General features: G+C 35.7%; 1 pseudogene; it reads right to left on the bottom strand.

Moving 5' to 3' along the window:
* Window positions 1–6,898: 6,898 nt before the first annotated feature.
* On the bottom strand, window positions 6,899–7,866 carry LOC112504340 (annotated as a pseudogene).
* Between the last annotated feature and the right edge of the window lie 7,762 nt (window positions 7,867–15,628).

Here is a 15,628-nt window from a genome sequence, read left to right as displayed (position 1 = left end):
CTCTGGAACTGCTTCGTTATCAAGGCCAAAGATTTGGCAAAAGCTTTAATTTCATCATCTGATTCAGAAGTTTCTTCTTCAGATTCTGATTCTACTACCAATGCTTTCTTACCTTTCTTTTTATGTTCTTTGGTAGAAGTCCTTGATTTTTCCTTTTCATCGGCAACAAGGGCAAGAGGTCCACCAATAGAAACCTTCTTTTTCATTATGTCATTCTCTTGTGCTGCAAGCGTTCCATACAGATCATGAAGTGACCAGCTGTCTAGGTCCTGGTTTGCTAAAAGGGACATAGACAGCTGAGTCCATTCATCGCCCAGACTTTTCAAGAATAGAACGTTGTTTTCTTCCTTAGTTCTGGAGATGTCGTTTCGACGACATTGATTGATCAATGTGTTAAAACGATCATACGTCTTCTGTATTGGTTCATCAAGAAGGGCCTTGAAATTAGTATATTCGTTGAGACATTGTCCTCTACGATTTTTTTTTCGTTTTTGCTCCTCCTTCCAGTTGGCTTGCCAGTTCATCCCATAGTTCCTTGGCAGTGGAAAATGCGTCGAGGGATTGGAAGATTTCATTGTGTATGGCCATGATTGTCAATCGTTTGGCCTTCTTGTCTGTTTCTACTCTTTCCATGTCGTCTTCATCCCAATTCTTTTCATCTTTAGGCATATAGTAGGCAGGAATTTCAGCCGTGGTGTTTGTTCCTGGAACTCTTGGGACAAGAGTTTGTGGGATGTAAGGACCCTCCATTACAGATCAAAGGAGGTTCCAGTCGGCCATTGAGAATTTTGAAGAGAATGATTTGTGTATTGACGAGGAAGAAGATCAAAAATTGAGAGATTTTTGTTTGATCGTCTTGATTGGAAAATCAATCAATCGGCTCTGATACCAATTGTTGATCCCAGATCTCTCAATAACACTAATAATCTAGTTAATGATAACCAAATTATAGTGATTTGATGAATAAAGTGATGAATACTCAAGAAGAAAGTAAGAACAATTAAGAATTATCTTGAGTATAAAAGATTTCACTTTATGAAATAATAAAAACGAAAAGCTTATTTTTACAATAGGCCTAACCACCTATTTATACTGATAAGCTAATACGAAGATAACTATCTAGTGAGACATTTTAGCTAATCTTCTTATTTACAGATAACGTTTATCTAAACTATGGATAAGCTTTAATATCAAAGATAAACTCGAAGTCTAGCAGTTGACTTGTCTTCTCCAGCTGTCATTCATGGTGTGATGAATCATCCTTATCTTTAAGTCTTCATCGCATGCTTCAAGATGAATTGTTGGAAAATACTCTAAGTATAGTTGACCAGAGGTTCGATGGAGATGCTCTTTCCATCGCATCCTTGGTCGTCCATCGGTCCTCTGGTTGTGCTCCAGACTTAGCCGTTTCTGCCTTGATGTCTTCATCGGTCTTCTGGTTCTTCATCACTTATTGTTTTTCATTACTTTTTACATAATGAATTATGGGGTTTAACAAAGCCCTATGAAAGAAAAGACTCCAGAAGGGAGAAGTATCAGCCTTCCTATGAATAGAAGCCAATAAAGTTTCATCAAAGAGATGAAAAAAGATAAGGAATAGAAGACAGAGAAGAAAGAAGAGAAGACAGAAGAGAAGGAGACGGAAGGAAAGATGGTCTTCGCTGCTACAGATGTGGGAAGATAGGCCATTTTTCCAAAGAATGCAAAGGACGACTAGTCAAGGATGCTGACTATTACAGGAACAAGTACAAGTACAATCCTAAAGAGCGAAGCCTGATGGCTGAAAAAGAAAATTGGGTGTCTGATTCTTCGTCTAATGAAGAAGACAAGGCACTCATATGCCTAATGGCCAAGTCCAATGTAGAATCCGTCTCTGAATCCGATGACCAGGTATGTGATTCTTCCCTCGACGAAACCAACTCTGCTCCATCAGAGTTAGAGTTAAGGGTAATCAAACTTTCAAAAGATTTTCTCAAACTAAAAGAAAAACTAAATTTTGAAAAATCTGAAAGATTAAAGGCTGAAAAAGAAGTCAGTTTCTACAAAAGAGAGATTAATCTTCTCACAGAAGAAAAAGCTGAATTGGTTAAGGAAAAAACTCGCATTGCATCACTGAAAAAATCAGAGGAAGAAAAACTTATGGATCTGAACAAGAGAATAACCAAAGATTTAGAAAAGAAGGTAAAAGCCTTGAAAGAATCTGAGGCAGAAAGACTTAATTCAGTGGCTCTTAAAGATTTCTTCCAAAAGAAAGGGAGATTCTTCATCAGATGCTTCAAACTAATGAACTCTTGATGAAGAAATACAAAGATGTCCAAGATGTGTATGAAAAACTAAATGGACAAAAGGATTACTAAGGAATTGGATTCAATGATCGTGACTTTTTCATCGAGACCAAGAAATCCACCCTTGAATCCACTTTTAAACTTGGATGTGTTCAAAAACCCAACTTCTACTCGAAACCCAAAGAAAATTTCAAAAGGGTTAAAGTCGATGGAAAAATCGTTCTCTTGAGGCAAAACTTTGAGGATGTGGTTTATGATAGCAGCACAAGTAAGAACTCTGATGAAAAGGATGATGCCTCCAAACCAGAGACCGATGGAAACCTTATGGTTAAACTAGAGACTCTTGTTATCAATCCCACAAGTTCATCAACAAGTGTTGTCGATGGTACAGGAACTCTTAGTAAGGAACCATCATCTGATGGATCGATGAATAATTCAAGTGACATTGAAAGTTTATCTGAGAAATCAGAAGCGATGGAACTCCAACAGACCATTCTAAACCATCAACCTCAGAACCCCTCGCTCCCAAAAACATCTATGAAAATTTTGACTTTGAGAAATCTACAAGAGATTTTCTTGATTCTGACTCTTAAGAAGAAATAATTTGTGAATCACCAGAGATCATTGTGGATAAGAAACCTCAAACTTCAAAAACCCCAATGAAATATGAAATTCCAGAAGCTATGAATTCTTCAGATAAAGGAAAAGGAAAACTGAAAAACGTTAAGTCTGCCAAAGATACTTCACAAGGCCCAAACTCTCGATCTAAATTTATTAAGTTTACTCCTGAATAGAAACAGAAGTGGCCTGCTTTTGGAAATTCTAACCTGAATTTTTCTTCTCCTTCAACTAAAGGGAAGAAGCCTCTCCTCAGGAAAGAAGTAAAACCCACGCCTGCCCCTTCAAATAAAAAGTCTGCACTAGATAGGAAGTTTGTAAAAACAACCAATGCTAGGACAGAATCTTCACCTTTTGCTTTTACTTCTTTTCCATCGAATAAAAAGAAATCAGTTAAACACTCTTGTTCCAAAACTCCTAACTGCCAATGCTTAACTCTTTTACAAAACCTGAGGAATCACATGTTAAATCATCGCTGCATCTTTTCTGAGCAAGTCTATCGTTATAAAAATATTAAGGCTCATGAAAATATGAAAAAGCCCAAGCCTACAAAGGCCAAGGGCAATGAAAATAAACCCAAGCCTGCAAAGGCTAAGGGAAATGGAAATCAGCGAAATTCCAAGAGGGCTGATGAAAAGAAGAATGTCGTATCCTTAGCTAACAAATGTGGACCAATTATGAAATGGGTACCTAAAAACCCTTAACTTGTCTTGCAGGACCAGCATGTGCAACCATGGTATATGGATTCAGGTTGTTCCAGGCACATGACGGGTGACAAAAGTCAGTTGTCCTCCTTCATCGAAAAATCTGGAGGCTCTGTTACTTTTGGAGACAACAACAAAGGAACTATCAAGTGATATGGCACTCTCATCAAAGGCAACATCTCAATCGATAAAGTGGCTTATTTTGAAGGTTTGAAGCATAATCTACTAAGCATAAGCTAGTTCTGCGACAAGGGTCTTGAGGTCAGATTTTGCAAAGGTTTCTGCAACATCGAAACAAAGCTCGGCCAAACCATCATCAAGGCGAAGAGAAAAGGAAATCTCTATCTTCTGGATTTTCAATCTTCTGTAGGTCAAGACACTCTCTGCCTTGTCTCCCATAGGAGTGATGAAAATTGGCTCTGGCATCAAAGGTTCTCACATCTAAACTTCGATGTTCTAAAGAAGTTAGCCAAACAGAAGTTGGTCAAGGGGATTCCTGATCTCAACTTCGAAAAAGACCACCTCTGTTCAGCCTGTGAGATGGGGAAGTTGAAACGGGCTTCTCACAGAACCAAGTAAGAAACCTCCTGCTCCAAGCCCTTGGATATGATCTTCATCGACCTCTGTGAACCAATCTCCACTCAAAGCCTCTCTAGAAATAAGTACATCCTTGTACTTGTTGATGAATACTCAAGATACACATGTGTTGAATTTGTCAAGAAGAAATCAAACGTTCCTGACCTTCTCATCGGGGTGATGAAAAGGCTCCCAATGCTTCTACAACGCAAAATTATCAAGGTTAGAAGTGACAATGGAACATAATTCAGAAATGTCAAAATTGATGAATATCTTATCAGTGAAGGCATCTCCCAGAACTTTTCAGCAGCCAGAATTCCACAACAAAATGTAGTAGTTGAGCGAAGGAACAGAACCCTAGTGGAAGCAGCAAGGACCATGCTTGCTTCATCTGAGCTACCAATCTCCTTATGGACCGAAGCAATTTCCACTGCATGCTTCACCCAAAACCGTTCCATCATCAAGAAGAGGCACCAGAAAACATCATATGAACTCATCAACCAACGACGTCCCAATGTCAAATATTTCCATGTCTTTGGATGCAAATGTTTTCTACTCAATGATAGGGAATATCTTGGCAAGTTCGACAAGAAGGCTGATGAAGGCATATTTCTGGGTTACTCTCAAACTGCCAAGGCCTACAGAGTGTTCATCAAAAGGACAAAGATAGTCATGGAAAGCACCAATGTGTCCTTTGATGATTATTTACCAATGACTTCTGGACACAGCAGTTCAGAACTTGGGCTATCAAAAGGAGCCTCTGATTCATCATTATGCAAACCCAATCAATCAGAGTTGACTCACTTATTTGAAGACATCTTTGAAGAAGAAGTAGTCTCTAGCAAGCACCCAATGAAGAACCTTCTTCCAGAGCCGATGAAGCACATGAAGTCTCTAATACTGAAGGTACAACTCTTTTTGAAACTCATGTTACTTCACCCTCTACTTCTGTTATGTCTTCAGAACCAGAGCAACACTCTGAAGATGATCTCTTTGAAGGGGAGTAAGCAGTTCCATCAACCGATGAAGAACTGCATTTTGTTGCTCCAGAACCTCAATCTTGCACTAAGTGGACAAAAGACCATCCTCATCACCAGATCATTGGTAACCAACTCTAAATATGCCTTTTCAATTAAGATGTTAATTTAATTTAATTAAGATGTATATATATTGGTGATTGGTGATTGGTGAATGGTGATACCCACATTCTAGGTTAGGGGAACCAACACATTGAAAGCCTTTTTTAACCTTTGGGTTTGCTTATCTTTCTGCATAAAGAAAAAAAATGCTCTCCAATGTGTGTTTTATGTATTTAATAGTTCTTTATCCTACCTCTTATATGCAAGGATTATGGAGTGTGAATTGATGTAATTGTGTTCTTATTTCTATTGCTCTTTTTTTATGCTTGTATGTACACACGCCGTTATTATTTGTATTATCTCGGTATGAGGAACAACTCATGCCTTGCTTTTGTTATTCCTACTTTATTATGAATATGCTTTTTCTTTCCTGATCTTGTGAAGACATGAGAAGGAGATGGAAAGAGTTATAAGGAAGTATAGAGGAGTCCACAGAAGTTTGATGTGTGGGTTTTAGTGATTGTATTTCCATGGCAAATGAGGAGCCATAATTATAAGAGAAAAAGTAATTGTGAATCCATTTTTACTGTGGTTATTTTTTAAACAGAGACTAACCATGGATGACTAATTATATATTTGATTACTTTAATTATACTAATAATTTTCATCAACTTTCAGCCACCACTTACTACTAACCATGGATGACTTAATTGCATCTACACTTCATTCAGCTCTTTAGCAACCAATATCACATTTTCAAATTAAAAAAAATATATATATATATATATATATATATTACATAAGATGGAGTTGGAGTTTGATTCTATCATCTGTTTATTTGCAAAACAACCAACAACCTCATCCTTGTAACACACATAATTGCTACTTGCAAATTGTCACTCATTACTTTAAGTCCGTTGAGATGTACCCCGAATAGATTACATACGAATAGATGTGAACTTTTTAATTTTATTTAAAACTACAAATATATCTTATAACTAATTACAAGTACTATTTATCTTTCTATCAAATCTAATTGATTAATAAAATACTTAACCTCATGCAACATCAAATATAATGCATGACAATTGTTGATGCCATGTTACATGCCTTTTGGAAGGTAGCTTGACTTTTGATTAAACAAGTGGCAAAGCATCAACCTCATCACTTGCCCTTAATTGGCATGCTAATTTATCAACCTCACAAAACCACACACCATTACTTCACTAAAATTCTCCATATATGTTTCTTTCAATCCATCCTGCACCTACCTAATTTCCAACTCCTGATATCTCTCTTCCATTTCCTAATTTTACCACTTCTAACTAAAACCATTATATCATCAAACCCACTCCTCGCTTGCTTCTTTTTGTAATTATCCAAACACAAAAACATCAACCATCATATTAACTTCATCTACTATTACAAAATCAGGAAACTAATGCAACCTGGAATATATAATGGAAAACCAATGTGTTAAATAAGATCTTCTAAGGCCAATTGGACCTCAAATTTTTGATGGAGCATCTACAACAAACTCATGTTCATGTTTACATAACCATCAGCATGGTAAGCCAGACACCAGATATATAGAAAAACAAAAATCAAATCAGAATTTTTTAAGTACATATGTGTCTTACACAGGAACATCGACTGCTTCATCAAGAGCATCAACACCAGGGAGTGTTTTGCCTTCCAACAACTCCAAACTTGCACCCCCACCTGTTGAGATGTGGCTCATTGCTTCAGCTACTCCAATTTTCTCTACTGCTGCAACTGAATCTCCACCTCCAATGATTATTGTCACCCCCTTTCCACCAAGTTCAGCTAGCTTCTTTGCAACTGCCTGCAATTACATTCACATAAATCATTACATGCCAGCTTTTCTTAGAAATCGGGCTTTGGGTAATATTTCGCCCCTTCTACCGCCTTGTATATCACACACAACTCTGTTTGGTTTCGTATCTTCTATATATTCTGAGATCGAATTCTCTAAAAATTACAAGTAATTCAACAATTATTTTGACGGGAAAGTAGTTATTTTGGTGCTAAAACAAAAATGCAGTTCAGATGAAAAAGAAAGTCTAATGGATCTTTACAGAGAACGCACCTCTGTTCCATCCGCAAATTTGTCAAACTCAAACACTCCCATAGGTCCATTCCAAATCACAGTTTTGGTGGTCTCCAGGGCATCATTGAATGTCTTGATAGAATCTGGTCCAATATCTAATCACATCCAACCATCAAGGATAGCAGATGCCGGGACAATCTGCAAAGTCAAAAGAAAAAAAATTAGTTCTTCATATAATTTCTAACCAGATATTAGTTCTAACATAGACAGAAAATATGCATTCATGCAATGTATAATGAATTTTTTCCATGTTTCACAAGTCAGAAAGCTAGCATGACTAAAGAAGAATAAGCAACCTTGCTGTTTGCATCAGGTGCAAACTTGTCAGCAATCACCACATCGGTTGGTAACAAGAGAGATACTCCTTTCTCTTTGGCCTTGGCAAGGAGTGTAGTAGCAAGATCAAGCTTGTCCTCCTCCACCATTGACGATCCCACTGATAGGCCCTGTGCCCTATAAAATGTGAAGATCATGCCTTATAAGCTGGAATTAGCTCAGAAACTGGCCATTATAGTTTAGCTTTTAGATGGATAATGTGAAGGGCGTTCTATCAATGTACTCGGTTTGATTTACTACTCAATTATCATAACCAATAGCATCCCAAAAATCGCTGCTTTGGATGTTCATTGATGTTAAGGTGCACCCTTACAAGACGCCAGATTGATAGCACACTCTCGAGTCGTGTTCTACAAAGACAATGAGAGCTATTCTGCAAGTGGATATCTGAAGTTTTTTGAACTTTTGATCTTTATGCTAATTTAATTTGATGTTTGAACAGGGCTTAGTTTTAGCAACTGTTTCAGCTGTGTATAGAAGTGTGAATGCTGAATCATGAGGCATCATGGGTCATGCCATTGAACACATATTATGAGTTAAGGGGATTGATATCACAATGCACTGCTTCTTTATGAAGAGTGCATGTGATCTCATGTCTCTCCATCTTTATTTAAATCTTTGATATTTTTTTTATTTCACATTGCAATTAAAGCTTCATTATAATTCCATAATTTCATTGATGCATGTTTGAACCAAGGACTTGATGTTGCCTTTGGTATATATGAAAGTACATGAATTTGTTGTCCTACATTTGGTACACATAACATGTAATATTATAACTGAGCATCAGTAATAAGAAATAATTGGAATTTTTGGTTGAATTCAGTGAAATTTCCCAATATAAACTTGATGAAATTTCTGTGTTGGAGGTCGAAATTTGTGAAATTGTCGATAATTCGAGGGAATATATTGCTTTCTTTAGGTTTGTTGTTTTTGTTTGATGAGCTTTGAGTATTATCATTGATTTAATGACATCTTTCGTCTTTGTTTATGTATTTTGTTTTGATAAATCCCTTCATTTTATCACTTTATATATATATATATATATATATATATATATTGGGAAAGATTCAAACAAGAACATCTTCATTTTACGAGAACGTGAGAACACTCTTTTACTATAGACAATCACATGTGATACTATCATTCCATCACATATGATACTCATGTGATACTAAATTAGAGACGTGTATGATTTTTGATGCGATCTTGGTTGTGGGCCAAGTCGCCCTTACACCACTGAGCCTCCTCACATGTATTATCACATGTGATAAGGGTGTTGTTGATATGATACTATAATCCATCAAGACCATCACATATGATGCTAAATCATAGACGCAAACAACCTTTGGCGTGGGCTAAGTCGTAGAACACGTCGTCCGCACATCATAGGGTCCCCTCATGCGTATTATCACATGTGATAAGGGTGTTCTCGCGTTCTCGTAAAATGGAGGTGTTTTCGTTTGAACCTATATATATATATATTCTTGGTTTTGGGCCTAGAATGGATTGCTTGACCACATCATTTTATTTGTGCTTAGATAGAGTAGTGTTAGGATTACTTGGGCTACCTTAGATGAAATCATTCATCCGGTTCATTATTTTTTCAAAAGAATGAATATTTTTTTAATATATGTATTTCATATTCTATCTTTAATTTGTAGAAAATAGATTCACATGTTTATGCCGAAGTATTTTCATCATTACAACAAGCTCATGTCTGGTGGAATTTTTCCACTCTTCGTGTAGAATTTGTTTGGGAAGATGTGGAAGAAAAAAATATATCTTATTTTTCTTGACCAAAACGTAAGTGAAAGTATTTATATTTTAGTTTTGTTCTCATAAAATTTATCTTTATAATATACTAACAAATATAATATTACATATTTTATACATTGAAGAGACAAAATGGCAGCAATCGTTTCATGTGGTTTACTGAATTTCTACAAACAAAGAAATTTGTTGGGAGGTGTTTTTTCTTTGGAACATTTTCAAATTGAAGGGACTTGTCATGAGTACCTAAGGTATGAAAAATATAGTTTTGTTCGTGGCCAATGAATCATAATTATCAATAAAAACACCAAGTTAATCCCATTGATGGGTGATATTGAAAGAGGGTTTGTGTTATATCCATCGGTGCCTTCAATAAAAACTATTGCTGAATATAGGACTACAAAAAAGATGATGATCGGTAGATTAAAATCTTCTATTAAATTTATATATATTTTTCATATCAAATCAATATTTAATATTTAGATTTAAATATCTTCTATTAGATGTTGTTAGGAAAATCATAATGGGAGGACGAGTTAAGTATGTGCGGGACGATCGTATCTTTCGATTGGGTTTGTGTGATTTATTTTTACAAGATGGAACGTAAGTTTGCATTTTCTATAAAAATTAAATATTTACCAAATTAACAATTTGTTCAAATTTTTTACTAAGTTTGCTATTTTTAATAGGGGGCACATGATAAAGTTGAGGTTGTACGATGCTCAGCATACACGTATTGTGCGGATTGCTCGAGCCATAAAAAATAATTCTATATTTTATGCATCTCGAGTTAAACTTATTCATTTAAATTCAAGTATGTTATATATTATTTAATAATTTATATTTTCATTCTATTTTATATATTATATTAATTCTACTAAATTTATATTTTCTAATATTTTCAGTGAATATTTTGAGTTCTACGGCTTTAACCAAAATTGTGATCGATCCAAATAAGCTGGAAGCCCACAACATAAAATTTATGTTGAGTTAAAAATTTGTCACCAAGTTGGTTAGGCTTGGGTGTTTTTTGTGATTGTTTTGGAGATAAAAACATGTGTAATCTTTCTCGATAAAGTCAGTTGATTAGGGTCAAATTGTATCCCTTCGGAACCGTACAGGCGCCTTTTGATGCATACGGTTAAAAAAAATCAATGTGTAGATTCCAATACTTTTTCTTTTTTCACAAGAAGTTCCTTCTAACTTATAATAAAAGGATTTTCTTCGATTGGTTGAATGATATTTTGAACATTGATTTGTATTCAGTGAATGTTTTTTGAATATTTTGAGCATGGATTTCTAATATTTTCAATAAATATTTTGTGTTCTACAACTTTAACCAAAATTGTGATCGATCTAGATATGTTGGAAGCCTACAACACAAAACTTATGCTGAGTGAAAAATATGTCACCAAGTTGGTTAGGGCTTGGGTATTTTTTGTGACTGTTGTGAAAATAAAAACATGTGTAACTTTTATGTTATTTTATATTGGTTGAATGATTTTTCAACATTGATTTGGTCTCAATGAATGTTTTTTAAATGTTTTGTAAATAAGTGATGTACGACAATATTTATTTATTCTATGTAGTTAAAGTGCACAATGAGGATTGTCGATGAAGGAAGTGCAAATGTTGATGTTTCTCAAGTTAATTTAGATATAGCAAAAGGTATGTGGAATATATAATAATAATACATTTTAATTCTTGATGTACATACTCAATATATATTTAAAAATAAAATTTAATACAATTAACTTTATTATGCAGAACAAAAAGAGATGAAGAAAAAAAAAAGAAAAATTGCGTTTGGTGAAGGAAGTAGTCAATTAATGTCAAGCATGACAGATATCTCTCTAATTGAGACAACACAAGAGAATATCAATAAAACAACTCCTACCAGTACACTAACTTTTGCACAAAGGAGAAGAATTATTAATCGAAACTATTATCAACGAAGCAAGGAAAACATCAACGGTAAATACCATCCGACCGATTATACACACTTTAGAAACTTTGGAGTTCATATAAACTTTAGACTAATCGACATGGTTTTTTTCCATAGGCATTATAAATAAGCGTGGAATAGTGCTATCTCTTTTTTGACGAAGCTGTTAATAAAGAATCGATGAGTTAGTATTTCTTTTCGAACTTGATCTTTTTGAATTCGACTTTCATAGTTCTTTATAATAATAATTTTTATTTGTCGTATCCAAATATCTTACATAGCGCTTGGGGAAGGAAGTGGTCAATCTATGACACACATTACAAATATCGTCCTAATGGAGACAACGCAAGCGAATATCAATGAAACAACTCCTATCAGTGCGTTAACTTTTGCTCAAAGGAGAAAAATTATTAATCAAAACTATTATCAACGAAAAAAGAAAAATGTTGTTAATAGACAAGGAACAAGCGTTATAAGTAGTGAAGGAACAAGCCAGACATGTTCGGTGTTGAGACATGAAAACGTCAACGATAAAAACCATACATTTATTATTATTTTAGAAACTTTGCAATTGACATAAACTAGAGGCTCATTAACATAAAGTTTTCTTTCTTAGGCGTTCAAAATAAACGTGGAATACTACTACCTCTTTTTGACGAAGCCGTGAATCAAGAATCGACAAGTTAGTATTTATTTTGAACTCTATGTTTTTGAATTCGATACGAAGTGATAATTATATAATAATCTTCAATTTTCATATTCAAAATTCTTAGATAGAGTTTGGTGAAACAACTTCTGTCAATGCACTAACATCTGCTCAAAGGAGAAGAATTACTAACCGAAACTATTATCAACGAAACAAGGAAAATAACAGAAATGTTGAGATCCAATAGGAGGATCCATATAATTTTGTTTATGATGGTGTCCCTAGACAACATCGTGTGTTGAAGGAACAAAATGCATGTGAACATTGTGGAGCAAAGCGGTTCGAATTTGAAATTCATTCCTTTTGTTGCATGAATGGGAAGCCAAAGTTGGCATACTCACCCATTCGAGAAGAACTATACAATTTATTTACAACGCAATCAGAGTTAGGCGAAATGTCTAGGCCCAATATTCATGCATACAACACAAACTTTTCATTCACGTCAATGGGGGTAACTTTGGATAGTACAATGAGCAATATGACATCTGGAGTATATACGTTTCGTGCTCAAGGAGGAATATATCATAGAATCAATCAGTTAGTTCCTAGGGATGGACAACCTCGGTACTTATAACTTTATTTTTATGATGCTGAATTTGAGCTTTCGCATAGACTACCGTAGCCAAATCTTGATAGAAACGTCATTGAAATGTTGACTCGTGTTCTTTCTAAAAACCCATACGTGAGAACATTTCGAAGCCTTGTCGAGATAGGACCACTCGACAATTATTGAGTCACTTTAAATGTTTCTGTGGAACTTTACCAGAGGGTGTACAACCGACCGACCACATCTGAGGTCGAAATACAAGTATTTATTTTATCTTATTTACAATAAAATGTATCATATGCATGGTACTGAAGCAAATTCTACCATTCTACAGGTTGCTGGTATTTGGGTGGAAGGCAATGACCACATCACTGCATACAAGAGAAGTATTGTTGTGTATGGGAGGTCTGACTACAGTAAAAAAATTGAACATCACTATGGTTGCTATGATCCTTTGTCATATCCTTTGTTTTTTCCCAATGGTGATTCTGAATGGCATGCTAAAATACCCAAACATGGAGTGTGCATCGATGAAATTGTTAATGACAACAAAATCTTCGACGAAGATCATGAAGGTATGAACATTGTCACATATATTTATTATCTTATTCACTCATTTATTAATCTATATTATTCAAAATCGATACTACGCAGAGGTTAGCTCAGGAAGGGGTAGGAAAACTGTAACAATGCAAGATTATTATTGTTACAAGTTCCAGATTCGGTCAAGTAATAACGTCATTCTATTAGGCGAAAGATTATTTCAACAGTTCGTGGTAGATATTTACATCAAGATAGAGACTACACGTTTGTCTTTTATTGAAAGGAATCAAACGAAGATAAGATCAAACTTATACCAAGGTGTTGTAGATTGCGTCAATGCCGGTGAAGTTCAACCAAGTAGAATTGGACAACGGGTTGTGCTTCCTGCAAGTTTTATCGGAGGCCCACGTGATATGCGAAGAAGATTTATGGATGTTATGACTTTGGTTCAAGATGACGGGAAGCCCGATATATTCCTTACCATGATGTGTAATCCGAAGTTGCCTGAAATCCTTAACAAGTTATTGCGTTGCCTGAAATCCTTAACGAGTTATTGCTTGGTAAAACCGCGCAAGATAGGTCGGACCTTGTTGAAAGAGTTTTTCGTGCCAAATTAGAGGATCTTAAAAATCAGCTTTTCAAGAAGCACATCCTCGGCGAGGTTGGGGTGTATGTTTATGTCATCGAGTTTCAAAAACGTGGTTTTCCACATGCACATATCCTCATGATAATGAAACCGGGACACATGATTACAAACCCAGACCATTACGACAAGATAGTTTGTGCTAAAATCCCAAACCCGACAAAGTATCCATAAATGCACGAGCTGGTGATAAAGCACATGATGCATGGTCCTTGCGGCCATTTACGATCGTCTAGCCCTTGTATGGAAGGTGAGCCGAGAAAATGTCATTTTAGATATCCTCAACAATTCAACGACAAGACGGTGCAGATAGATAACTCATATCCAATGTATCGGAGGAGAAACAATGGAATAAAGATGAACGTCCGGGGCAATATCCTTAATAATAGATAGGTGGTCCCATACAATCCAAAGTTGCTAATGATATTCAATTGTCACATCAATGTTAGGTTTGCTCAAGTATAATATCTGTGAAATATGTGTTCAAGTATGTTTACAAGGGTCATGACAAATAGGTTATTCATGTCGATCCCGATAGAGAAGAGGTCATTATCAACGAGATAAAGAGATTTCAAGATGCACGATATGTTTCGCCACCTGAGGCAACTTGGAGGATTTTTAGCTTTTCACTTTCTCAAATCCACCCTTGTGTGATGGCTTTGCAAGTCCATCTTCCGAATAAGCAGTTGGTTAGGTTCAGAGAGAATGATATAATGACAGATATCGTTGATAGAGAGCGGGATAAGTGCTCAATGTTGACCGCATTTTTTGAGAGGAATAGAACAGATATGATTGCGAGACAATATTTATACAAACATTTTCTGAAACATTACACATGGAATGCCAGTTCACGTAAATGGAATCCTCAAAAACAAGGATCAATGAGAGGATGACTGGTTCATGCTAATCCTGCCGAAGGAGAACGATATTATCTACGCCTACTTCTGTCTCATATTAGTGGACCCACGTTCTTTGAAGATCTTTACACGATTAATGGCATAATACATCCGACATTTTGAAAAGCAGCTCTTGAGAGAGGTTTAATAGAGACCAACGATAATTTATCGCATTGTCTTGCCGATGCCTCCTTATTTCAGTTTCCCAATGTTCTTAGACGATTATTCGCAACGATCTTGATTTATGTGAGCCAGGAGATGTTCGTAAGTTATGGGATGAACATTATGATTCACTCTTTGAAGATTATAGACGAGACTACGAAAATGTTAAGGGAGTTCGAAATATGGTTCTTACAGACATCTCAGTCTTTTTACAATCTATGGGTAAAAACCTCGATGATTTTGATCTTCCAAGTTTAAATGCAGCTGTCAATTTAGAATTACGAGGATTTCATGAGGTACAAGAGGAGTACTCCATAATTGTGCAAGACGAAGACTTACATGCCCGAAACTCTCTAAATTCCGACTAGAAACATGCATTTGATGAGATCATGAGGCATGTAGATAATGATTGTCCAGGCGTGTTTTTTGTAGATGGACCAGGTGGAACTGGAAAAACATTTTTGTATAGAGCTTTGCTAGCTAATGTTTGTTCCCGTGGACTTATTGCTCTCGTAACCGCTTCATCCGGTGCTACCGCTAATAACATGCCAGGAGGGAGAACAACTCACTCTCGATTCAAGATTCCCCCTACTCTTAGTAATAATTCGATGTGCAATATAAAAAAAAAGTGGAACTGCTCAACTACTTCGAGTTGCAAAAATAATCATCTGAGATGAAGCATCA

Source organism: Cynara cardunculus, assembly GCF_001531365.2.
Source record: "Cynara cardunculus var. scolymus isolate 2C chromosome LG 2, CcrdV1, whole genome shotgun sequence".
Lineage (NCBI taxonomy): Eukaryota > Viridiplantae > Streptophyta > Magnoliopsida > Asterales > Asteraceae > Cynara > Cynara cardunculus.
Note: the sequence above shows the minus strand (reverse complement) of the source record. Positions and strands in the feature narration are given on the sequence as shown.